At 47.4% G+C, this 27,732-nt stretch overlaps 1 long non-coding RNA gene and 1 pseudogene across 4 annotated transcripts in view; one reads left to right on the top strand and one right to left on the bottom strand.

Annotated features, from left to right (window-relative positions):
* The window catches only part of LOC144101998 (uncharacterized), a 122,607-nt gene that overhangs the window by 43,302 nt on the left and 51,573 nt on the right, over nucleotides 1-27,732 (bottom strand). Inside the window, exon 3 of one of the 4 annotated variants that reach the window (XR_013308138.1) lies at nucleotides 39-3,984. The exons of the other annotated variants lie outside the window; for them this stretch is intronic. This is a non-coding gene — a long non-coding RNA (uncharacterized LOC144101998). The remainder of the gene's footprint in view (nucleotides 1-38; nucleotides 3,985-27,732) is intronic. 4 annotated transcript variants of the gene reach the window in all.
* On the top strand, nucleotides 10,982-21,308 carry LOC144101567 (uncharacterized; annotated as a pseudogene).

Here is a 27,732-nt window from a genome sequence, read left to right as displayed (position 1 = left end):
CTCCAGTGCCCATGAGTAAGACTACTAAACAGACTGACCGGTTCTGATCTTTGGTTTTCTGAAGGTTCATGCTGGGGCGACAAGTCCTCGTCATCACTGGAGCACGAGGACACATTATCCAGCAGGTCATACTGCAGAGCATCAGCAGGATCTTCTTCTGTAACAGAACCTGCTTCTAAATCCTGCAGAAACAGACATGTTCTGTATTATTAAGAAGAGTGTACCAATAATGCAGGCTTAATGGGACTTACTGTGTCATTGCACATAACTGCAGAGAATGTAAAGCAAATGCCACAACTGTAAAGAGTAACTGCATATTTCTTGACACAGTTCAAAGTGTGCAGCTGAACAGATGCGAGAAGGTTGTAACAATTAAAAGAAAAAGTAGGGCCATTTTCTAATCACTGTCCACTTGAAAGCGGCCGATAAACAAATATTTTCGTACAGCCAAATGATTTCTGCACTAATAGGCATGTTACTTCTATGAACACTGTTTATATGTTTTTTTTATAAAAACCCTTTCAATTGAACGGACATTTATTTTCTGATAAGCTTGCAACGCAAATCTAACTACAACTATCGTCGTCGCACATTTGTTAGTTCATTAAACCCGACCGTGTGGCACCGACACCAGGACTTAGTGCCGTTAAGGAACTAAAGGATGGAACTCAAATGACGATAATTTGTATCAATGTGGCACAGCCATAAGTTCGGTAACAGAGTCAGAAATTACGTACAAGCCAGAGGGGCATAATTCGGCTCGACGACAGACGTCGACGCAGGCTGCTATCACCACCACCGTTTTTTTTTTCTCGTTTGTTTTGCAGGCACAAGTTTGCCAAATGAACTGTTCCAGTTTAATGGTGGACTTAGCCTTGTTCTCTACCTGTCTGTGCACCGGCCGCGCTACGTGCAAACACACGAAATAGAAACTGATATATTCGAACGTTCACGATGCCACAATAGCAGATTTGTGAGTTAAAACAGGTCATGCAAAAAAACTAGAGTAGTTTGTTCGCACTTACACTTTGTACAATATTTAGCTGCCCATCGCTTGCTTCAGGAAGCCCATCACTTATGAAGCCGAGGGACGGGTCTGCTGCAGTGTTCATTTCAGCACTGCTGTCTAGATCGTCGAGGAGGTCGTCACTTGAAGATCCCTCATCATTTAAAGCGTCAGCTGGCATGCCCACTGAAGCCGCTGCATCCTCCGTTCTGTCAGGAGCTCCAAGCAGCAAACGGCCATCACTATGAACAGCTTTCTTCGCGTGTCTGAATTTTGTTGAGCGAGGTAGCTGGTAAATTCCAGCAGAAATTGCCACCTCATCGACGTACAGCGCCTGTATCTTGCGCTTACTTGAAAGACGTCACATGTCCTGCGTTGCGGAAACCACGACAGGCGTTACATCGTGGTGAGAGCCGGTAGCGCGAGTTTTCTCGCCTTTTACTGTGCAGTCGCGACAGCCACTGGAGGCCTAAGTTTTAAATATATTGTGACGAAGAAGACGAACTGTGCAGTGGCGCGGGCAGGAGCGCTCGTGCTAGGCTACCGGCCATTAAAATCATCTCATTGCCATTGATCATAGCGTCTCTTTTTTCGGCTGGCCGCCACGTAACATTTGGTGGAGCTTGCGGGGTACCATCGACATCCTGGTCCGGGGAGCTTCGGCGTCCTGCGTCAGCCGTGGTCGTCAGCCGTGAGTTCTTGGCGTGAGTCGCTCGGCCGCGCCCCAGCCTTTCAGACCCGAACCGACCTCGCCGTTGTTCCCCCCGCCCCGTCCCCCGCCCTGACCACTCAACACGACGAACTGAACCCGACGCAAGGACCTCACCTATCGACCCCACCGACCCGAGATGGCGCTTACACCTGAAGACACCGATCCCCTGCCCAGGCCGTTCGGCGCGTCCTGGGAACTCGACCATCAGCTCTTGGCGACCTGCGGCCCGGAAGCTTCAAGGCCAGGAATCATTCAGCCATCTTATTCATCGTGGCGGCCAGCACCTCACCCCTTTCTCGTTCCTGTCCAACCATCCTTCGCGCGTCTCTTTGTCACCGATCGAGACGATCGCTCGGTGGCCCCGGGTAGTGTGACGAAGAAGACGAACTGTGCAGTGGCGCGGGCAGGAGCGCTCGCGCTAGGCTACCGGCCATTAAAATCATCTCATTGCCATCGATCATAGCGTCTCTTTTTTCGGCTGGCCGCCACGTAACAATATGCTTGTTTTTAATGTATTTTAAATGTTTTTAGCTTTTAAAAAAGCACATAGATGGCGCAACAACAAGCAAGCGCCAAACAAACTGACATCCAACGTTCAAGTACAAAATAGAAGTGCTCATTAACAACAAATTATATTTTATTATCAATTTTTTCGTATACTTCTACTTATTAATTGTTATTTCTTTGTGACGTGTATTTAAAAATGTCACTGCACTGCAGCGACCGCTTCGCGAACACAACGCCGCACAACCTTGTAGCCTGGTACGACTGCAGCGCTCCTCAACTACATCAACGCAGCCAGTGGTGGCGGCGCCGCGCAACAACTCTCAATTCGGTAACTGACCGTAGTTTTCTTCAGCTATGCCAGGCTGTGACTTCAGTACGTTGTACAAGCCATAGTTGTAGCCTAGTCAAGCCAGTTGTCGGCCTTTCTCGAGGTGCTTTTGTGTCTTTTCAACTCTCTTGTTCTCGGCGATCTTCAGCTTTAGACAACATTTGTGATGTCTCATATTTTAGTTAAGTGGGCTTCATCTGAGCAGTGGGATGTTTATTCAAGTCGATGTATGGTCGACGTGGCCACTGCCACCTCGATTATAAAAGATCCGACGGTGGTAGGGGCCTTAGCTGGCAAAACGTTTAAAATAGTGTGGAAAGACGGAGACGAGCCATGCGACGCATACGTGGTGGCTGCCGCTAAGTGATGGTGAAAATAACTGCACTTTATATTTTATCTGTCTTGCTACCAGTTCTGGTACTTGAGCTATAAATCGGCGCTTCCTTCTGAGTCTGCGCTGCTGTCATAGAGATACGCTAAGTGTGCATCCGCGAGCTTTCGTTATTTCGCTCAACTTTAGTGGGAACCACACGAGCGCGATTCACCGAGCGATGACGGGACAAAACGCTTATCGCTTTGGGAACTTCTGGGCACTCTAGAATCCTAGAGCTGAGCGATAATGTGCGCGATGGCGATAAATCGGCGCGGGTGACAGCCGAACTTGTCGCTCATCGATGTCGTTTGGCCTGTCGCGCTTGAAATCGCGGATGTGTGGTTCAGCCTTTACGAAATGTGACTCCTTCCAGCTGGGCGAATATTGCGCACGGCGCTATATCGCCTGCTCGTGCGTGTGTACCCCGTGTACAGTATGGATCTTTTTCCCAAACATAAGCACCCTGCTTTCGTAATCTTGAGCCATGCGGAAAGTAACACTGCATGCCGAAGGTTGTACCCGTTGCTGTAAAGTGTTCATATACCCAGTAACGGTGTCTGCACGACCATGCCGTGCTGTACTTTGCGTAAAACAATTAGCCACCTCACAATGCGTCGGATTGCATCGAGTGAACAGTCATGTCGGCGAGTCAAAGCAAACATGACCGGGCTTCTATGGGTGCATTTCGTGGGTCTCAAAACCAAAAGTGGAGTCTGGAAGTGTGGAACTAGTACAAGTCGCCCAGCGCCTGCATTTGCTGGGCTCAGAGGCATGTGTATCCAATGTGCATTATATCCGCAGGTGAGGCAGACAAAATGGAGCGGAAGAGGTCAAAGCTAGCGGCACGCGCAGTACGTGACACTGTGGCAAAGGTAAGGGCAGAACATTCAATCAATAATGGAGTGCAAACATGCTCAGCTTGCATACTGGCAATAGCAACTGTCGCGAGGTCCCCAGGCATCTGTTTGAATGACAGCTGCATGCCATTGCCTTTATACAATTCAGCAATTTTTTTCCAGAAAAAGCCATGCTGTGACCATTTATTGGAAGTGGAAGCCCTGAAACAAGAAAGTGCAGAATTAAAAAAGCAGCCCCAGGAGCAAAATGATCTAATTGGTACGTGCTTTTTGATTAGTCATACACATCACCAGTGGCCTAAATACCTTCTTGTGCTGTCTTTATCACATTCTAATTCTATAGAAGTGTTTCACAATGAAATTCATAATATCCAAGTGTCTATAGCTTAAGCTGAAGCAGACGATTAACATTAATGGACACTGAGAAGCGGCAAGTAATATAAAATGCAAGGTTTCGTAGCTGCCGCTTAAGCAGACAACTGAATGGGCACGTAGTAATGTGCGGTGTCGTGACCTGTATAGAAGTTTCAAAGCTGCCTATCATGGCATTAATAAAAGCTGTTTCTTCAGTAGTTGGTGCTCCAGTGCATCTTACTGCGTGGTAGAAACGCTCGCTCTTAAGCTTCTTAAACCGTCTTCTTCCAGACACTGCCAAAATGCTGAAAAGGCTGCAGCGGGCAGTCAATCAGCTTACATCAGCTGCTGAGGGAGCAAAGCCTTCCGAACCTGAAGGGAACACGGTAAGAGTTGTACTCCAAAAACTTGCTCAGTGTATGGCGTGCAGCACTTGTCTATCAACTTCTCAGCACCAGTTTAATTAATGCCTAAACAAAGGGACCCACAAACTTTTGAAAAGTTGACTAAATAGTAAAGGGAAGTGTCCTACCATTGAGGACACAAATGGTCTGGGTTAACAGTGTGATTTTTGCATGTTTAGATTCACATGCACATAAATCGCCATTGCTGGCAATCTGCATGTGGCGCAGCACTAAGCTGATTTTTTTCGGACCCTGCTTCTTTGATGCAGATAATGTGACATCACAACAACACAGGCTTCAAATTAGTTCCAAACTTCCAAATAATAGCGAAATGTTACTTCGCTGCAAAAAGCTTGACTTATTAAGGCAAATATCGACTGTCAGTTACCACAGTAGTGACATGCTGTCAGGTATCAGAGGAATCGGGCGGGCTAGGCAGTGTTGCGTAGGTGTTGTCTTCATCAACATCTATGAAGCTTTATGAAGAACTTAAGCTTGACAGCCTCTTTCGAGGTATAAAAACGTGCAAAAAGCTAACTTGGACATGTTTTTCTCTGTGACACCTCGTAAACTGAACTGGCCCTTGAGGGTAATGATTTCTGAGAGGCATTTGGCAAAAGTTGCTCGGCGCTTTCTTGCAAGCTAAACTAAAGCTACTAATCACTGACGACCAGTTTCTGGTAAAATCCTAAGATGTCATAGCAAAAAAAAATTTGAAGTAACAATTCTAGCAGTGACTTTGCTGCATGCTCAGTTGATGTAAAAGATTTATACTATTCTATTCCGCAAGATGAGCTTAGGATGTCTGCTGAAGAATTCATAGACAAGCACGGTGTTGTAGCATTTCAGAATGCCCGCAGGATGCCCACAGAACTTTTTTTGGAACATTTAGCGTGTACCTTAGGTTGACCCACGTTGTCTCGGATGAAAAAGCATTAGCAGAAACATGGGCTTTCCATTGGGTCGTGGATCGCACCTGTACTCAGTGATAGCACGGGTTACCCTTCGCACCTGCTGGTGTTCGTTGCCAAGCATATAAAGAAGCACCTGATGCGGGCAATGCCTGAGCAGCTAATTGAGCCGAAGGAAAAGGAAGAAAAGAGACCTGTAGTAACGATACCATACATTCATAACATTTCCCATCGCATAAAAATAATAGATCGAAAAGTTGGCGTAAATGTCATGCTGACTGTCGCTAACAAACTGAAAAGTCTTTGCAGAGGAGTAAATGAAAACCCAACCAAAAGGAAACGGGGGTGCACTATAAAACATCAAAGCCCGTTTGTGGAATGCACCAAAGGCTTGGTGCATTCATTGCCAGTGACCTATGGAACAGAATACATTGGGTAGACTGGCAGGAGCATGAATGAAAGGCTTTTGGAACACAAACAATTTTGAACAAGCCAGCAGAAATCTAGGTATTCATTGTCGAGACTGCTCCTTGAAAACCTGCGCGCCTGAATTCAGAAAGTGTAAAGTATAGGTAAACAACAAGGAGCAGTTGGTTCATGAAATCGTAGAGGCAGCTTCAATAGTGAGGCCGCGCGATCATTGTACAAGCACGCCATCCTTTGCGTTGACAAAGAATGAATTTGCTTTGTTACGCATTGATTCATATCTATGATGTGTGGCCATTATTTGTGCGGCCATTGTTGGGTCGCTTCAGCAATATGGGTGTGATACAGGTGTTGTGGTGTGGGTGTGGAAGGTGTAAAGTGGTGTTGCTTGAAAATTAAGTGAGTTGTAAGTTAGTGCTTGTCTTAAAGTGGTGTGGCTTGAAAATTAAGTGAGTTGTAAGTCAGCACTTGTCTCTTTTCTGTCCCGCTTGTTCTGCACTGTCCGTCACAAATGAATAACCTACATGCCCAAGGTGCTGTCCTGGAGGAGGACACCGAGGCACGACTCCCTCCTTCACGCAACTGCGGGCCCAAACCTTTAGAGGGTGTTGGCCCGAAGCACGCATTGGTGTCTCACATGATGTGCCCTTATGCGGTAGCCAATCAAGTTACTTGTTTTGTGTTGCGCTCTTCGTCTGTTTCTACTCGCTCGCTCGTTCACGGCGAAGGTGCAGTCTTTCACGTTTGGCGCCAACGGCTCGTCAAGGTAGATAAAAAGATGCTCGTCAAACTGACGGTTAGTTTTTACGGTGTGGGACAGAGCAGCCAGCTACGAGACACACAAATTGTAGAGGAACAACACAGACTGACCCGGCAGAGAAGGAAAGCAGTGTTTACTGGCGTGTTGCTACCTTAATTGTCAACATAATAAGAAAAGTCTACCTCAAAAGGGTCACTTCCCCCCACAATACTCCCTGCCTCATCACTGTCCTGGAACTGAAATAAGCCATTTCAGGGTCTTCTTAAGGTAGTTTTTGTGTTAGATTTTTTATGTTTTGTACTTTAGCTATGCAGTTATGCTTTGTGTACATACTCATGTGTTGTGTTCTTCTTTATTGCAGCACCGAGATATTGGGGGAGGTGTTGTGGTCTCCGAAGCAACTTTAGCCAGGCTTGAGGAGAGCTACCGAGATGCTCCTTGCAAGTTTGCAAGGGCATTAATAAGTGTAGTGTTTAGCGATGACGAATTGCTAAACAAGGCACTTTTTGGCCGGCAGGCAAACAGCCACAAGGAGAACCCCGTCAAACCTGCATTGGACCAAAAGAGAGCGTCTGCAGTCCTTGGTATGCCACCTTTTTATAACTAACATGCAGTAACCATTTTAAGTGATTCTCATGTCGAAGAAAAACAAGTGGAGGAAAATTTGCGCATAAGCAATAAAGCAAGGAAGAGTGAGGTTACTTAGGCTAAATTTTTTTCCTACAATCCTTTACGTCTTGTGACATTCTCTAGTTATAGGCGACTTCATTGCTGAAATGTGAGCATTTTTTCGAGCATATACTATTTCAGGTTGAAAAACCAGCAATAGCATTTTTAGTTTACCTGCAAGAGTCGTAGCGGGAAGCTGATTGTTTGCCTTTGTGTGAAGCTTTTAAGAAGTTCTGTTATATCAGGCACAAAGCACTTTGTCCTTTGCTTTATGCAAACTTGCTTGATTTGTTCGCAGTATACCCTAATATAATGAATGCTTATGAAGGAATATGTGGTTCCAGAGATCACATTTTCCATTTTGATGACATTACAGCCCTGCGTCATGTAATCCATCTCATTCATTTGCTTCCTTCGACATATGTAACATACTCTGAATTCAAAAGTATGTTCAAACCCACTCTGGCCATAGTTTGTGTCAGCCTCAATCACTTTTGCTGCAAGAGGGTTCACGGCTTTATGATATTTCCTGTTCTTAAACGCACCTTATTCAGTGCTGCACCATTTGTTGTTATGTCCAAACAAAATTTTCAGGAATTTCAGCAGGAATTGCAGATACTATCATTGCACCTCTCAGTGGCATTCACTTAAATAGCAGGCATTCAGTTAAATAGCAGGCATCACATGCTCCATAAACTATAGCTCAAGGCTAACTTCTTTAGATAATGATCCTTTGTAATTTATGATTTTAGGGCATGTGTTTCACCTAAGCAACAGTAGTTCATCAGTATCTGAACGCATTTAATTTAGCAATTCAGTAAGCACAAACTTTGAGCTTGTGTTGCTAAAGTCATCTGCACTGGTGACCAAGTTACCCCTCATTTTCTGTAGGAGGGACAGTGATTGGTGCACCATGCTTTCTGCCACACATTTTGAGTTTCCTATACCCTGAACGTAGTGCTGGCTATACAGAATCAGCTCTGAATAAAAGTGTCTTGCATATCAATGACTATAATTCTGCTGTTGCTGTATGCCCACATCGCACCTCAAAGCAATTAGCACAAATTTGTGAACTGCCAAATCTTGTGCTGTGGTTTGCTGCATACATAAATTTTGGCTTTGTTGTTCAACTGCTGAGGCAGTATGTTAATATCTGCAACAGCAGAGTTTTAGAAATTTTATTGAAAATAATGAAAGAAAATGATGGCGGTATAAGTGTAGTCTATGCCTCCAGGTTTCCTATTTGCAGCCTTTCGTATCTATTTTTTTCCTTGCATTCTATGCCTTGCTTCCAAGCGCTATTACATGCCCAGCTCAACTGCACCACTTTTTGTTCACATTGAGACATCATTTAGCTGGTTGCTTTTTTTCGGTGCTGCATACAGCTCTCTCTCTCCCTAAATATCTTCTGACCAACTCTGTTATTGCATTTAAAGTCAGCACTCTCGCTCACTCTTTCTATAGTTTTATGCGCCTGGATGTTACTGCATCTTACTGGCTCTTCATGGTTTATTGTTGCCATTACACTGCTGCATTCTTCACCTAATGTTTCACCTTGAGACAAGTGGATAGGCCTTATTATGGTCTATGCAGTGTTTTCCTGAGTGGTTGGACGTTCGCATTGATATTGTTCATTGCTACAAATGAAAGTGCTAAGGAGTTAGGAAAAAATCTTGCTGCTGTAAATATCTTACATGCCTGCTTCTGGTGGGCATTACACTGCACTTGCCACAGGAGACTAAAAATAACCTAGCTGAATGCAACTAGGTTATTTTTCTATGCACAGGAAAGCTTCGGTGTGTGGCGCCACCTGCAATGTCTTGCTGCCCTTTCACATGCATTGTTGCCGCCCCTGACTGGAGCTGAACCCATTATTCTTAGTGCAGAATCCCAGCATGTAGTTACCCCAGTGCTGATGTCAGCAGCACTAGCAAGTCTTACCGCACTTACCAGCATTATATTGACTGCAATATGGCATAGTGGATTTCAGTTCATCTCAATTCCAATTCATCTTGGCTGACTGACCAAAATTCAGGAAATAGCTCAAGCAGCATCACCTGTCTGTTTTGCCAGTATATGGCAATACATTGCTTCTCATATTGTTTCTGGGTTGTACTTCTCAAGATATGTCCCTAAATAATGTCTCTAACATTCATTTTCATTCTTTTACAGAGTACACATGCTGCAAGTTTAGGTGCCCGGACATAAAATTGAAGAGAAGTCTAGGCTCCATGTTGCAAAAAATGGGGACCAAGAATGACACCTCTTCCAAGGAGTCAAGTGGCGAGTAAGGATCCCTACTACGTCATCGTTCATTGTGCTGTGATGGGCATGCTGACAGAGTTAGTGGAAACAAAAATAAAACGCACAAGTTAAGCCCAAGCTTTTGATTTACGCACATAATATGCGCACTTTTTATTCAGAAATTAGGGCTCCAAGAAGGGGGTCCACAAATTACGCGGGGATTTCGCGAGCGCGACTTAAAAAACACAAAGGTCACAACGCGCAATATAGGTATAGTGTATTGCTGCGTATACGTCAGCACCCGAACCCGCACCCCACGCTGGTCGCCCCCCGAAAAAAAGTTCATTCTAAATGAAAGGCGGGATGGCATGAAGGTGCATGCACCAAGCTCAAAAGCTCAATATGACGCTAAAACAGCGTCATCACTTGCAGCCCAGCCAATTGTTCGGTAGTTCAGGATTCCGTAAGTTTTCTTTCGTAATTTCGTCCGGGAAAGCAGCCGCAAATCAATAATCACACCACACACAAGATGTACACTCAGCCAACAGTACCACGCGAGCGTCGACCAAACTGCTTGTCAGCGTCATATCACGGCGCAGAGCGGCGAAGTGAGCGAGAGTAGCTACGTGCGCACAAGTTTGCGGACACAATGTTTGTCATCTATGGGCAAACTTGTGCGCGCGCGGTTATTCTCACTGGCTTCGCGCCATGATAAGGCGCTAACAAGCAGTTTGAAACTTGCCATATATTTGATATCCCATTGCAAGACATGACTGAACAACAAAACACAAGCCATCAGAGCCGCCAAGAAAAACCACAGTAGGTCGTGAGCCAAACAAACTGCGATGTCGGCTCTTCTATCAGCTGCCGATCCACCCTGGAAGCGCTGCCGGCCGTTCCGAGTGGCGATGTCGCTGGTGCCGCCGCAATTGTAACAGTGGCCCCCGACGCTACCATGAACGCCCAGTGCACAAAAGATTCAAAAAGCCTTCCGAACACGCGGAATAGCCGAATCAGGCGAATGCTACTGGGTAGAGCCATAGGGTAGAGCCGGCGTGCATGATGGTGGTCTAGCGCAGCACGGTGCGTAAAATATGCGAGTAAAAATTTTCTTTTTATAAACCAGGGTGATAAGTTAAGGGTGCATCACCGAACCTCAGGCAAACCCGCAGCCGCTTGCTGCACTGGCAATATCCAGCGAACTCAGTGACGAAGAGCTCGCTGAGCAGTTCGCCGACCGGTTCGCGCTGCACAGCCCCGCAGGCGCAGCTAGTATAGCTGCGCTCGAGAGCCCCGGAAGCGGCGCCACTCCCTCTCCCGTCACCTCGGAAGGTCCCTGCGACGCGCCTTTCACCGAGGCGGAGTTGAATAACGCGCTGCAGCGCTGCCGCCGTCGGTCGGCGCCCGGACCGGACGGGGTGACCTACCAAATGCTACGAAACCTGGATGCACAGCAACGACAGATCCTCCTGCAGCAGATCAACCTGGTGTGGGAACACGGGGAACTACCGGAGGACTGGCGCACAGCGGTCGTCTGTCCCATTCGCAAGCCAGGGCGCCCACTTACGGAGCTGAACGGATACCGTCCAGTGGTGTTAACATCGGCAGCGGGTAAGCTCATGGAGCAAATGGCGTTGCAGCATTTGAACGAGCGAGCCGCGGATGCTGATTTGTTTGACGAGCGGCAGACGGGTTTCCGTGGGGTGCGGTGCATGGCAGATTCGATTTCGGACGTTGTCACAGCGCTGGAGCACGCCAGGGCGGCAAAACAGGTCGCGCTGCTGCTGGACGCCTCGAGCGCTTTTGAACGCGGTGGCGCACCAATTCTCGCGGCGCTCGAAGGAGCCGGTGTGAGCGGGCGCTTGTTGCAATATGTTCGCGGCTTCCTGACGGGGCGCACTATGCGCGTGCGAGTAGGGGGCAAGTTCTCCGAGCCTCGCCCGGTGGAACTGGGCGTGCCGCAGGGCTCTGTCTTGTCACCGTTCCTGTTCAATGTGGCCATGTCGGTGGTGCCGGCCTGCCTCCCCACGAGCGGCCGACACCATGTGTACATGTCCATATACGCGGACGACATAGCTCTGTGGTGCCGGGGGCCACCGGGCGAGGCGCTCCGCGTGCGGGAGTGTCTTCAGGGAGCGCTGACAGCAATCGACACCCGCTTGGACGGCATAGAACTGTCGCTGAGCGCGGGCAAATCAGTAGCCAAGGCTTGCATTTCGCGCTCGCGCGCGTGCCCTGCGCCACTGTTGCTGGGCGGGACTCCGATTCCTTGACGCAAATCGGTGCGGTACCTTGGCTTGGACATCGACTGGCGCCTTTCCTTCCGCCCCGCGGCGACCAAGGCCTGTTTGCAGATGAAGAGGATTACCGCAGCCGTACACAAGCTCACCGCTCGAGGCCAGGGCATTAGCCAGCAAGCCGCGCTGCGACTATACAACGCCGCAGCATTGGGGGCGGCACTCTACGCGTTGCTGCTCGTCTCGATGCGCAAACCGTGCTGGAGGAAGCTCGAACTCCAGCACCGCAAGCCCCTGCGCGTCTGCCTCGGCCTGCCGAAGGACTCGCAGTGCGCCGCAACACTGGCCGAGGCAGGAGCGTGGCCGCTCCAGCTCCAAGCGGCGCGCAGGGCACTGCACCACACCGATCGCCTCCATCGCGCATCGGACGGCGGCCCGCTATTGCAACGGATACGCACGCACCCACGCAAATGGGTGCGGCGCTATTAGACTATGAGCGCCTCACAGAAGCCCCCCCCCCCCCCCCCCCCCCCTACAGCCCCTGCCCGCCCTGGCCTGCTGCCTCGGAGATACAGCGCGAGATCGTCGGCATCGCGGGAAAGCGGAGCACACCCCTCTGCGCTGTGCAGCAGCTGACCAGAGCCGTCATCCACGAGGATCTTCAGGGCCATGTCCTCGTGTACACAGACGGCTCAGTGGTCCGCGACAGCCGTTCCATCGCAGCGGCGGCTACCATCCCAGCCCTGCGACTGCACAGCCAGACACGCCAACTTCCTGGGTTCCTCTACCACGGCGGAGCTGATGGGTATAAAAGTGGGCTTGGACCTGCTGCTCTCCATCGCACCTCCGCCACCCAGGAGTGCTCTGCTTTGCGACTCCCGCACCGCCCTCACCCGCCTACAGTGCATCGGCCGCGGTACCCCCTAGTGCGCGGCATTCATGCAAACATCGAGCGCCTTGCACAGCAAGGACGTGTTGTGCGCGTGCAGTGGGTGCCCGGTCACTGCGGCATCGCGGGCAACGAGGAGGCCGACGAACTTGCGACCGCCGCACACCAACTACCTCCGAGCGATCCCCCGCTAGCGCTGGAGGACGTGCGAGCGGTCATACACGATCATCTCCAACGGCAGCATCCCGACCCACGCATCGCGGGAGGTGAGCGCATTGCCAGCATCAACGGCTGCCGCGCCCTCTCGCGGGCGCAACGCGCAATGATCCTCCGCGCGCGCATTGGCTGCGTGTGGCCTGCGGAACGACGGGTGCACCACGGACTAGCGACAAGTGAAGTGTGTGTTGGATGCGGTGCAGTGGAGACACTGAAACATCTGCTCCTTCACTGCACCGCGTTCGCTGACGCTCGTCGTGATATGCTCGCGGCCTACAGGCGCTGGGCATCCTACCAGACTCGCTCAAGACGCTATTGTGGCCGCAGGGCAGTGCGCGCACCCGCGAGCGGACCATGGTGAGCTTGTGTGTATTTCTCGAACAGACGGGCCTGATGTCCCGTCTGTTCTGCGCCAGGTAGTGTTATGCAGTGACTGAACGTTCCGCTTGTGCTACCTCGGACGCTTAAAACAGCTGGCCGCCCCACCCCAGCAGTTGTGTGCAAGTGCTGTGCGCCTGTGTCGCGGTTGTTTCAATGTTCGTTGGCGCACGCGCGCAGCCTGAACAATTGAATTATAATTTGTAAATAGTGTATATATGCCCTCACCCCTATCTCTTTCCTACTATCCCCTCACCTCTTTCGTTTCACTTCTTCAAACTGCCTGCTATCCTTTATTTCTGCTACCCCAGCTCAGGTGCCACCGATTAGTGATGACAGATGCCGGGGTGAGCAAACATCTTTTACCTTCCTTTTGTTATTTTTAAATAAATAATCACTTACCTTTTACAAACGGATTTCTGAATAAGTAGTAATATGAGTATGTAGGGAAAGAATCCAGCCATCGGGGATGCATTTGGGGAAAGTGAAAGGCATGAAAAGCTGCCGCATTATGCTTCGAACTTGCCATTTCAGCACTTCGGAGGCGTAAATTATACAGATTTTGTAATAGTTAAAGGTTGAATTAAAAGCTTGAAACTTTGCAGGTAAGTGCTCTAAAGTCTACTGAATCCAAACATCCCATTTTTGAAAAATCACAATTTTTGCATTTTTTTACAGTTTCGACACCTGCGTCTCCCCTTAGTCTCTAAATGAAGTGTTTCTTTAAACAGGGAAATTTTTACCAGAAACAAGATTATCATGTATTTAAAGTAAGTAAAAGGTAATTTCTTAAACTGCCTCTTCAATATCCAACGCAAATGCAACATCTTCAACATTGCACCTTTTTCCAGGCTACTCGGAATGAACAGTTCTCCAAAAGGAAACTGCACGCTCTCCTTGTCATTAGCTTCAGAAGGCTGTGCGTACATCCATGTGTGCCAGTGGGACACAGCAGAATGCGGCGTTCAGGCCTCGGCTACTTCAAAACCACTACCTCGTCCAGAGGAGCGTGAAAAGTTCTGTTTTTCCGGAATACCACTCATTCTGACACACATAAAGGACACATTCCAGAAACTGGGGGGTGTCAGTGCAAATGCATCCACATTCCTGTTGTCCATGCTTTCTCAAATTCCGGTTGGGCAAGTAGACATGCCCATGGACCAAAAGTTCGCTACTTTCTTGATGAGGTTGAGGCTGGTGATTTCATTCGCTAGTATTGCACTCCTCTTTGGCTTGCTGCACCGTACAGCTGTTAACAGACTTTATTTTATTGTGAGCAACATGTTGGTCTTTGCAGAACTTTGTTCCCAACTTGTCACAAACATCTGTCCGAGCATCAGTGCCTCCTTGCTGTGTCCTACCATGGTTGCCGGTTTACTAATGACTGTACTGAGGTCAGAACTGAAAAGCAATCTACAGTAAAACAAAGGCATGCTTATTTTCACACTACAAATGTAGTTGCACCTGAAAGTCTTTGGTTGTAACCTTGCCTAATGGCAAAATTACGTTTGTGTCACATGCCTACTATTGGGGTTGAGCTTCAGACACCCATAAGACACTCCACTCGACATTTCGAGACCGTACACAGTCAGGAGATGTGGTGCTGGCAGACAAGGAATTTCCTGGAAACAGAACTCAAGTTGCAATCAACTGAAGTTCTGATCTCTCCTCTTCATGGTCATAAGACAGTGGTGCTCCATCATTGAAAAACCACGGACTTTTATAAGGGCCATGGCCATCAGAAGTGTGCTTCACTCGCAATTTTCAATGACCGTATCTAAAAAAAGTTCATTTTCTGACTTTGTACTGCAAATTTCGCTGTGATATTTCATCAAGAGACAGATGAAGGGCCTAGGATTACAAAAATTAAGATTAAAATTTCTGACAAAATTGGCCATTCTGTTTGCCACGTCTCGTTTAAGCTCAGCTAAGCTGCAGGGCAGCACTTGTTTTTCAGTTCTCCTGCCAGAATTCATACCAGACAAGTACATTGCTAAGACAAGACAGTCTCTCTGTGCAAGCTGGCATCCACAGCACCGAGGCTCTGAGGCACTCTGAGAGTGCCCCTGTTGTTGGGTTACCAGTCCAGAGACCTCGTGCTTGGATGGAGCACAGGCACTAACTAAAGGCCAAAGAAACTGTGAATGGAGCTAGTATTAATTACTTGTGCCTTTACGCACAGAGCAAATGGTAAGCAACACAATTCATTTGCATTTTATCCAACTTCCTTCCAAGCCTGGCTTCTGATGTGTAATTACAAGTCCTAGCAAAAACATTGCAGAGCCTTAATAGTAAAACCTCTTTTGGGTCCACTGCTGTGTAGCTGCCACGCAAACGCCCACGTGTAAACAGACACAGCTGAGCATGTATCGTTCCATATCACTTGAAGCATTAGCATATTTCAGAGAAATTATTAGACAAGACTGATTGGACAGATATTTTTTACATTTTAGATACGAACACAGCATATGAAACATTTTTAGCCAGATGCCAAGCAATATATGCTGAGTGTTTCCCTCTTAAACCTTATTGTCAGCCTAGAAAGGCTCGGAACCCATTGATCACATGGGAGTTGATGAAAATAAACCAGAAGAACAAACTTTATAAGCGTTTCATAGAAACACGCGATCCAGTAATGTGGCTGGAATACAAAGCATTTCGTAATAAACTAAATAGTGAAAAAGGGAAATCAAAAAAGGACTGCTACCACCATACAGGGACTAAACCATGGGCTTCACAGTGGTGAAGTGTTGTAGGCATGCAGTTTGGGCTCTCTGAGCAACACCTACATTGGTCCCGCATGGGCTAGGCGTGGGCGCATTTGTCATTCCCGCATCTTCCCTGCCTGTATCCTAAACAGGGTATGAAAGGGCTAAGCATGGGCTGCATGCAGTTCGTGTGCATAAAGGATGGGGTTACATGATGGTGAAGTGCGGGCAACCCCAATAGGGGCTGCCCCTGCAGCACCCTCAAGGATCCAAGGAGACTACCCAGGCAGCACAAGTCATTGGCCCAATATTGGGATTGTGATGGCAAATGGTGGTCCTACATAGGACCACCATCACCACTATTACCCCAATATAGGCAATGCCTCTTTCCGACAGTTCCAATGATGGCCCCACATGTTCTATGTGTCCCCGATATTGGCAGTGCCGCTTAGTTACATCGCCAGCAATGGCCCAAGCTGGGCAGTATTTTCCCGATATGGGCATTGCCACTCACTTAATTTCCAATAATGGCCCCAGTTGGCCACTATGTCCCCCATAATGGCCTTGCCACTCAGTTACATTCCCAATAATGACCCCAGTTGGCCATTATTTTCCCCATATTGTCATTACCACTCAGTTACATTCCCAATAATGGCCCCGGATGGTCACTATTTTCCCTATATAGGCAGTGCCACTCAGTTACATTCCCAATAATGGCCCCGGATGGTCACTATTTTCCCTATATAGGCAGTGCCACTTCGTTACATTTCCATTCATGGCCCCTCGTTGTGTAGTATTTCTCAAGGATTGGCAACGCCACTTCAATAGGCAGAACAATATCGGTCATTGTTTGCCGCTAATCCTCCACCATTCCAGTGCATTTATTATCACCCACGAAATTTGTGGGTGATAATCCATGAGGATTTGCTTGGGGCAGTTATTGGATTTAAACAAAAATCTTAGGCAAACCGATCGAAAGATCGAACTATAATACATATGCGCGTTAGTTCTTTAAAAATCTCTCACAAATCCCGATATGTAAACAATGCGGGCTGGCGCGAACCATAGGAAATGGGTCGATTATACATACGCGTGTGTGCGCGCTTATTGGTAATCAAGAAAATTCATTCTTTGTCCATGAGGCTCCGTGCACAGCACACGGGCAGTAAGGGACAGCCTGCAGTGCACTCATTTTAAGTGGAATGAATAAACTGCTTGGCAGGAACACGTATCTTCAATGACGAATGTCTCTTAAGAGAATGATATGTGTGGTGCAGATGGTCTAGTTCACTCGATCGTTTCCAAGCGAAGGGTTTATAAGCAATTTTCAGCTTATTCTGATTAGCATCACCGCAAGCTATATGGCCTCAACCGTCGCGTTTTCCATATGAATTTCGAGAATTTGGAGGATAAAAATCACGACTGCAGTGTACACAGCCGGCGTTAGCAAGATATGCAAAAAATTCAAGAGGGCGCACTTTGTTGACTTAAGTGCGGTAGGCAAAAGCCTCGAGTGCAGTGTTGCTGCTTGTGCCACTGATGTGTGGTTAAGATGTAAAGTACACAATTATTTTGAATATTATGCTGGAGACATTGGAGGGCGTTTGGGAGGCATATCCGTCTCATTCGGCGCCTTTCCGCACTCTCCAGCGTCATATATTAGTGTAGGCATAGAAAAAACAAGAAAATATATGTTTGAGAAGTAGAACCGCTTCCGCGTTGGCAGTAAGTGGCGTAGTGGGTAGTATGCTCGGCTGCTGAACTTAAGGATGGTGGTTCCAATCCCGCCGTGCACAAAAACATAAAGGTTTTTTTTAGCGAGTTGTCACTTGACTGACTGCTATAGTGAGACAGATTTCGCGGAAGGACGGACAATGATGACCCATTAAAGGCTTTCTCTTTAAAACAGATCTCTCTTAAAAACACTATAGTTCACGCATTGAAGCAGCTCGCACTGTACCAGCGCACACGGGAAATTTACATGATCGACCTGTGATGAGACACCATGAAATTGGAAACGAAAAGGACGAGACGGCTTCTTAAAACCGATGTCCCGTTCATCGCTCTGCGTAACAATATATATATACATATGCATATTCATCTCTCACCTTTCACTCATTGAAACATTCCAAATTTACTATTGGATTACAGAATAGCTGTTATCATTAACAATTCTGTTGTAACAGCTAGCAGTGCATCATCTAGCGCCCGCTGATTACCACAACCTATATACAGTTGAGTGAAAGTGCAAATATCGACGACTTCCACGACTTGCATACAGTCCAGGCAGAATATAATGCGCGCTTGGACATATAATTCTAATAACTCTTCTGGCATGTTGCGCAGCGTGAATAGAAATATTTTAGGCCTTTACATATTCAAGCACAAGAGCAAATTTTGCATCAAATATGTGCATAAATCATCCTTTATCTTTTGCTAGGTAATGCGTCAGGAGAATTTACTACGGAAACGTACTTGGTCGGTTTCTTTTGCCCCTGGACTGTTACACGGAAGCTGTCGCTGTCTGTAAGAAAATGTAAGGTGGGCGCATTGAACGGCAATAGCGCAGAACAAAACAGCCAGGCTGGCGATAAAATATGGTGCTTATACAATTGTGACGTATGCCTTGAATTGTGACGTATACAATTGTGACGTATGCTCACGCGCCCGATAGAGACACGCGGTTCGCTTCGCTATATCATTGACATTCGATCCATGTGCCACCACAGAACACTTCGTACTGTTGTGATATTGAAACTCATTTAGGGCGGGTGTAGCCAAAATTCACACCATTATCCACTTTAATCGCATGTTCTGTTAGACCAAAGCATGCGCGCGCATACTGTGCCAAACTCTTATGTGTAACATACAACGAGGCTTTTTTTTGTCTCCACTTTTAATCATAGCAATTGCAATTATGTGTGCTGTTGCTCTCTGGTAATCAATAAAGTGCACCATTAATGCACATGCAGTCAGCCATCTTTAGCTGTTTTTTTCTCACCTCTAATGAAGATGGTCACTGTGTACAGCATGTTCAGGTATTTATTCAGTCGTCCATATGTGTATTGAGCGGGCAGAACATTAAGACAGTAATGAAACTGATATTGTAATTAGCTCATTGTACCACTCATCTTTAGGATTTCAGGCAGGGTCAAATGTATCTTCTTTCAGTGCAACATGCGCATGAAGCTTGTTTCTATTAAAGTGGGAATATTAAAGAAGCATGTATAACAGCCTTTTGGCCAGCACTTTATTCTCACCAGAGTGTAAAGTGTCAAGAACACATTTCAGAGGGCATTCAGCAGAGGTACAAGCTCAAGGTAGCATACATGTGTCACCTTCTGCAAACATACACCACCACATTAACGAATTAATAGGTGGTGAGTGTAATACCATATAGCAGACAAGTTAACATTTAAGTTCCTCTCCAAAGTTTGTCACCTGATACACATGTATTTGTCCAGATTGCTTGTATAGCTGCAAACAGTTCAGATCCCCCTGTGGTCTTTTTGTGAAACCTTTTTAGCCACAGTCCGCATTTTGGATTACGCATTAGTACTATTTGTGTATCATAAAAATGTGTCCAAGAATGCATGCTTCTGAAGGATGGACCAGATCAGTATTCCCATTTCTCACATGTAGTTGTAGTTGGTGCCTCATCGACGTGGTGGCTTAAATGCTGCATGAAAACCATAAGTATGGATCTGCAGTCCCTGCCTGTTTCAAAAATTATGTGATGCAACGGTTCCTTCTAACACACATTTCTTCTCAATCCTTAACCTACCAGTTCAGATACTCAGCGGCTTTCAGCCATGGAGTCTTGGACTTGCCCGTCTGTCTACGGTAATTTTTTTCCCTTTGTGTCTAAATTTTTTTTACCACCACCAAACCAACTAATCAGAACTAATTGCAAAAGATGCTTCCATCTGCAGTACAAATTGACAATTTAATAAAATTGTGCCCACACAAGACTAAGAGGGAAGGTTTTACTCTGCACCGATTTCCCTGCACCCGTCTTCTGTCCGGATGCCATTCTACTTCCGGCTACCGTTCGGTGCGGACGCAGGATCATGAGCTCCGGCGGAGCGGTGATTGCGGCCCTTGCTGGCCGCGGAAACAGGCTTGTTGCCGACGCAGATAAGGACTACGAGATTGTTCTGCCTACTCTGCCAACAGGACATGTTGTGTTTAACACGGTGTTTCTGCATGGTGACGTGCGAGCGAGGCCCTACCGGGTGGAAGATTTTCGGGACGCCCTCGCCAATGCTGGTGCGCTCCCCGACGTCGTGGCGTTGGGGGCGTATCGATAAATCATGTGTGGGCGGTGACGCTCAGCAGTGCTGAAGCCACGAAAAAGCTTGCTGCATTGAAGGAGCTACAAGTGAAAGGACGCCGGTGCATCATTTTCGACCCGGAGGATCAGCAGGTTAAGCTGCGCCTGCATTGGATGCTGCACGGTGTGGCTGACGAAGACATCAGGACTGCTTTCGCGGCGTTCGGAAACGTGACGGAGGTGACGCGGGAGCGTTGGCGCGTCCAAGGGATGAAGGAGAAAGGCTCAACCACCAGGACCGTGCTACTCAAGTTGAAGCCTGGAATGAAGGTGGATGATTTGCCACATCAGTTGCGAGTAGCCGGTGAGCTGGCCCTCGTGGTTGTGCCCGGGCGACCGATGCAGTGCTTGCGTTGTCACGGCACGGGCCACGTTCGCCGAGATTGCAAGGTTCCCAGGTGTTCCCAGTGCAGGCGCTATGGACACACGGACGCGGACTGCGTCCGTACCTACGCGTCGGCTACCGGTCTCGGAAAGGCGAACGACACCGTGGAACTCATGGACGTCGCCGAGGCGGAGGAAGCAGCGACTGGCACGGACGAGGCGGGCAAGCCGCCTTCGACGCTTGCCACGTGTGTGAGCTCCGAGGATAGCACGAAGGCGGCCGACGAACCAGCGAGCCAACCGCCGACGGTAGACTGCCCCCGCTTTGCTAACGAGACGTCAGGGAACGGGGCCTGTCCAACAGAGCCTGAGGACGTCGAGGCAAAAGAGCCGAGCGAGGACATCCACGAGAAGAGCGGCGCCCGTGCAACTAGTGTCACGCCCCCCGTCACCACACCGGCGAAGCGTCCCCACGACCAGACCAGCCCCGAAGGGGACAAGGTGGTAGCGCCCGGCGTCGAGGAACCCCCTGCAAAGACGGCTCAATCCCGGCGTCCGAAGTTACGGCCGCGCCCGAACCTTTCGGATGACAAGCGGGCCGGCGGCAAGGTACTCCTCGAGCAGGCCGATGATCTTCCGCCGGATGATACCGGCGGCAACAGTGGCGTCTAGCCGCGCGCTAGACGTGGGAGGTAAGCGCCATGCTGTTGGGTCCTTCCTCTTGAGTTAAAATGGCTCCCACCTCTGCCTTTAAAGTCGCTACGCTGAATGTACGAGGCCTGGCGACTAGAAAAAAACAGGGTCAGGTGTATCGACTTATTACGGAGCGCGAGATAGATGTATTGGCCGTGCAAGAGACGAAAGTGGACGGCAACGAAGGAACTGACAGCATGGTGCAACGTTTCACGACTAGATTTTTTGCTGTTGTCAGTCATGCAGTGGGGACATCTGCTGGTTGCGTGCTCTTTGTAAAGAAGATCCCGGGGCTAGAGGTGCAAGCATATTTTTCGTGTGTGTCTGGCCGGTGTATTGTCCTTGACTTTTCCCTGAATAGCATTGAGTGGCGCATTGTTGTCGTGTATGCACCGAATAGGGTAGAGGAAAGAGTTGCTTTTTTCCAAAGCCTCCTAGAGCGCGTTTGCACGGAGAGGCAGCTCATCGTCTTAGGTGACTTCAATTGTGTCCTAAATGCTCGCGATAAGTCAAGCATCCGGGGGTTTCGAGACAGGAGCACTGAAGTGTTGATCAGAATTATTGATAACGGAAACCTCGAAGATGTGGCCGAATGTCTTGAGGGTGCGCGGGCAGTGAAGTTCACCCATTTTCAGGGCTCAAGCCATACACGGCTGGACCGCATTTATACATCAGTTGACCTTGCCCCTGTATGCTGCCAGTACGAAGTTGTGGGAGTGTCCTTCTCAGACCACTGTTTAGTTGAGTGCTGCCTCGGAAGTGTCAAACGAAGCAAGGCATTTGCATGGAAGATGTGGAAGCTAAACAACACGCTTCTTCGCGACGATGTCTACTACCGAGCAGTAAAGGATGAAATAGGAAAAACAAACCCGTGCAAGACCCTGAAGATATGGCAACAGTCGGAGTTAAGCAAAAAATCTTTAAAAATCAAAGCAATAGAAAGGGCCACTTGTATCCGGTATAAGGAAAAACAAGACGAAGCTGAGTTAAAGGCACTACTGCAAACGTTGCTGAAGCAGGAATGCAAGGCGCCTGGGAAATGGATTGAAGATGTCAGGAAAACCAAGCAAAAGATAGAACTCATGGAAGAACGGCGTTATCGCGGAGCACTGGTGAGGGCGAGGGCGGAAGACACAGCTGCTGGCGAAGCGCCATCAAAACGTGCTCTCGGTTTAGAAAAAAAGCCCACGCTGAAAGTAATCACATCGATAAAATAGAATGGGGGGGTATCTTATCGGCAGACAATGACCACATCGAAGCAGCCTTTACACAATTCTACCAGAGGCTTTTTTCGTGGCATCCGGCAGACGCAGTTGCATTTAAGCATCAGTTTCTTGGTGCAATGCCACGGCTGGACGAAGAAAGGAAAAAGAAAATGGAACTAGAAATAACTGAAAACGAAGTAGGGCATGCGATAGATGAATTAAACCTCGGAAAATCACCAGGACCAGATGGATTCAGTGCGGCATTTTATAAAGAATTTAAGCATGAAATTGCCCCGGTGCTATGTACAATGTTTAACGAAGCCTATGGAATAAACTTTTTGCCTCCGTCTTTTGGGACTCCCCATACGGTACTCATACCGAAAACTGATGATATAGAGAAATTAAAATCTGTTACCGCATATCGACCGATAGCACTCACTAATGTGGACTACAAAATTTTTATGAAGGTATTGGCGCGAAGACTACAGACAGTGATAATGGATATTGTTGGACCCCACCAGACATGTGGAATAAAAGGGCGATCGATTTTTTCCAACATTCACAAAGCACGCAGTGTACTTGAAACCTGCGATGCAATTAATGGGCGGGTGGCCATGCTTCAGATTGATCTCGAAAAAGCTTTTGATTGTGTTTCTCATGAAATCTTGTTTTCCGTTTTAGACCATGTGAATGTCGGTTCAGTTATCCGCGAGGGTGTAGCCCTGGCGTATCGAAACTGCACGACAAGATTGATTGTTAACAAGTGCCTGGGGGCCCCCATTAGCGTGCAGCGTTCAGTGCGTCAGAGCTGCCCCCTCAGCCCTCTCTTATTTTGTATTTACATCGAAACACTGTGTAGGAAAATAATAGAAGACAATAGTATTAATGGCTTTAGGTTGCAAGCTGCTGAAGTTAAGCTGCTGGCGTATGCTGACGACGTTGCTGTATTCACGGTTGATCAGGGGAGCATAAGCGAAGCTGTCGGGTGTGTACGCGAGTTCAGCGAAGTCACCGGTAGCGGGGTTAATTGGTCCAAATGCCTCGGACTCTGGCATGGATGGTGGCCATCCCACCCGGACCATTTTGCCAACGTACCGTGGGCGACGACACCGGGCAAGTATTTGGGCGTTCCGCTCGATGCTTATCGCGAAAGCGAGGAGTATTGGAAACAGCAAACGAAAGAAGCACGTGACAGACCTGGAAAATGGAAAGGCACCAATCTCTCCATTTTCGCCAGAGCTACAGTCTGCAACCTGTTTTTTATTAGCAAGCTCTGGTATGTGATGCAGGTTTTGCATTGCTCTCGGGTGCACATTCAGAAGTTACACCGGATTTTTGCCGTCTTTATATGGGCTTCCGAATGGGAACGTTGCAGCCGAACGAACCTGTTCCGGCGGGTAAAAGACGGGGGGTTGGGGCTAGGGCACCTCTTTTTAAGGCAGCTGGTGAACCGTTTTTTGTTTTTTCGCGACGTCTCAGACCCGTTCTTGCGCACCGTGTGCCAGGTGAGGCTGCGGCGATTGCTGCCCGAGTTTGTTGTTACCACAGAAGAGCTCTCGGGTGGAATTTTTGGTTACTACAAAGAGATTGTAGCAAGTGTTAGGTTTCTTTCAGCGCGTTTTTCTAGCGATTATTTGTATAAAACTAAAAGAAAGAAGTTGTACCATGATCTTTGTGATATTGTTTTCCCAGAGCCTATGTACAGGGCCTTGTACAGTGGAGGTCCTGGAGCTGATGTTTTAAAAAGGGTAAAGAAAATGCAGGTGCCACCAGAAGTAAAGACCTTCTTTTTTAAATTACACACCGGGACACTCCCAGTTAAAAAGTTTTTGGAAGGAAAGGATTTCTTTTTACCGTGGGGATCGAACTGCTTAATTTGTAAACAGCCCGAAACAATAGACCATGTTTTTTTGCATTGCTGGGAAGGGGTTTATTTTTGGGATGTGTTACAAAGGACAATAAAGAAAGAGCTACCACTTGATGCGCAGGGAATTCGTTATTTAAGCACAGACAATGAGGATGGGGTACCATTTGATCTCATAATGCTCTTGGGCCTCCACTGTATATGGCGCTCCAGAATGGCAGGCTATTATTGTGACAAAGACGCACGACCTGCCCGAATTTATTTTCGGGAAAGAATGGACTGCTTTCTGGCTATCCAGAAAGCAGCTGCGGAGCCTCCCGAGTGGCTCTCGAGGCTAGAGCCGCTCTGTATGCTTCGTGAATTTTAGAATGACGAAGCCAGACTCATGCTGGCTGACCACGACAGTGTCTTATGTACATAGTGTTTTGTGTGTTTTTTGTTGAATGTTTTTTTTTTGTTAAATGTTATGAGCCAAAGCCAGGCAATAAAGAAAAAAAAAGTAAGTATAGTGTAGTGGGTAGTATGCTCGGCTGCAGAACTTAAGGATGGTGGTTCAAATCCCGCCGTGCACAAAAAGTTTTTTTTTTTTTAGCGAGTTGTCATTTATTTATTGACTGCTATAGTGGGACAGATTTCGCGGAAGGACGGACAATGATGACCCATTAAAGGCTTTCTCCTTAAAAGAGATCTCTCTTAAAAACACTATAGTCCACGCATTGAAGCAGCTCGCACTGTACCAGCGCACACGGGAAATTTACACGATCGACCTGTGATGAGACACCATGAAATTGAAAAGGAAAAGGACGAGACGGCTTCTTAAAACCGATGTCGTCCCGTTCATCGCTGTGCGCAACAATATATATATACATATGCATATTCATCTTTCACCTTTCACTCGTTGAAACATTCCAAATTTGCTAGCGGATTAGAGAATAGCTGTTATTCACAATTCTGTTGTAACAGCTAGCAGTGCATCATCTAGCGCCCGCTGATTACCACAACCTATATACAGTTGAGCGAAAGTGCAAATATCGACGACTTCCACGACTTGCATACAGTTCAGGCAGAATATAATGCGCGCTTGGACATATGTTGGACTGTGTTCTGGCATGTTGCGTAGTGTAAATAGAAATGTTTTAGGCCTTTACATATTCAAGCACAAGAGCAAAGTTTGCATCAAATATGCGCACAAATCATCCTTTAATTATCTTTTGCTAGGTAATGCGTCAGGAGAATTTACTACGGAAACGTATGTGGTCGGTTTCTTTCGCCCCTGGACTGTTACGCGGAAACCGTCGCAGTCTGTAAGAAAATGTAAGGTGGGCGCATTGAACGGCAATAGCGCAGAAAAAAACAGCCAGGCTGGCGATAAAATATGGTGCTTATACAATTGTGACGTATGCCTTGAATACATTGCTCACGCGCCCGATAGAGAGTCACGCGGTTCGCTTCGCTCAATCATTGACATTCGATACATGTGCAACCACAGAACACAATTCGTACTGTTGTCATATTAAAACTCATTTAGGGCGGGTGTTGCCAAAATCCACACCATTATTCACTTTAATCGCATGTTCTGTTAGACCAAGGCATGCGCGCGCATTCTGTGCCAAATTCTGCTGTGTAACATACAAGGAAGCTTTTTTTTTTTTGTCTCCACTTTTAATCATAACAACCACAATTACGAGTGCTGTTGCTCTCTGGTAATCAATAAAGTGCACCATTAATGCACATGCAGTCAGCCATCTTTAGCTGTTTTTTTCTCACCTCTAATGAAGATGGTCACTGTGTACAGCATGTTCAGGTATTTATTCAGTCGTCCATATGTGTATTGAGCGGGCAGAACATTAAGACAGTAATGAAACTGATATTGTAATTAGCTCATTGTACCACTCATCTTTAGGATTTCAGGCAGGGTCAAATGTATCTTCTTTCAGTGCAACATGCGCATGAAGCTTGTTTCTATTAAAGTGGGAATATTAAAGAAGCATGTATAACAGCCTTTTGGCCAGCACTTTATTCTCACCAGAGTGTAAAGTGTCAAGAACACATTTCAGAGGGCATTCAGCAGAGGTACAAGCTCAAGGTAGCATACATGTGTCACCTTCTGCAAACATACACCACCACATTAACGAATTAATAGGTGGTGAGTGTAATACCATATCCTCGTGAGACCCAGTGTACAATTTATTGCACACTCGGTCTCAGCGTCGAAGCCCTGCTGCAGCTGCGGTACGCGCTAAGTCCTCCTGTGCAATGTATTGCACAGACATGTGCTGCCATCTGGCCAAGATTGAGAGAAGTCAATCGCGCGGGAGCGCTTGCTGGGCAGGTTCGAAAATGGCGTCCATACCGACGACGTCGTTTTATTCAATGCGACCAAGTAAGTTGCCCCTATTTACTTAACCCTTTGCTAAATGTTCTGAACTTTGCAATGAACAGGTTCAGGAATGTACAGGCATCATTTTGAGCATAATTTATCGTGAGGCAAGCGCTTATTTTGTTCGTGGCCACTTTGAACTTTTTTGTGTACATTGTATTGCACACTGGGACTGAACTACAGCACATGGGGTTGTTTTCATTCTGTTCACCGTAAGTGCTTTCCTGCGTGGGAAGACGTTATGATGATGTTCAGTTTTACTCAAAAAGTTATTTCCAATTGATATGTAAGCAACGTTTGTAATTTAGGCTTTCTTTGGCCCCTGCCAGGGTTGAATCTGAGCAGGGCAGAGGCGATTTTGGAGGCCATCGCCTCCCAGGACGGGTCGGATCTCGACTTGTCGGATGACGAGTTGAACGAAAAGTCAACACAAGCGCCACAACCAGATGTTTCCTGTTCAGGTAAGTTTCTTAATATAAGTTTTTACAATGTAAGTGCAAAATGCGGAACTTGACGCCGTTTTTTTTTTTTTTTTTAAGACGACTCGGACGAGGAAGATTCCGGCAGTGGGCCATTAACAAGTGTGGGGAAATTCCCTCCTTGGAGGCATGCTCCGTTTGTGTCATCTCTACCCGATGTTCTGGATACTCCGGATACTGAGACCGATTCTCGAACGAATTGGACAGCTCTGGACTATTTCAAGCAATATTTTTCTGAAGAATTTTACCGCAATATGCACGAAAAGAGTGAGGTGGGCTACCATCAAAGAAAGGGGACTCTGCTCAATAGCAGCACTGCCGAAATGAAGCATTTCATAGGTGCAACGTTCATGATGAGTTGCTTAGGATACCCACAGATTCGTCTTTACTGGGCAAGGCAAACACGAGTTGCTGCAATCGCTGATGTTGTGACTCGCGATCGCTTCTTCTTGTTGCGAAAAAAAATAAAAGTTGT

This window comes from Amblyomma americanum, chromosome 8, assembly GCF_052857255.1.
Source record: "Amblyomma americanum isolate KBUSLIRL-KWMA chromosome 8, ASM5285725v1, whole genome shotgun sequence".
Taxonomy (NCBI): domain Eukaryota; kingdom Metazoa; phylum Arthropoda; class Arachnida; order Ixodida; family Ixodidae; genus Amblyomma; species Amblyomma americanum.
The sequence above is the reverse complement of the archived record's forward strand: the minus strand, read 5'-3'. Positions and strand labels throughout refer to the sequence as shown.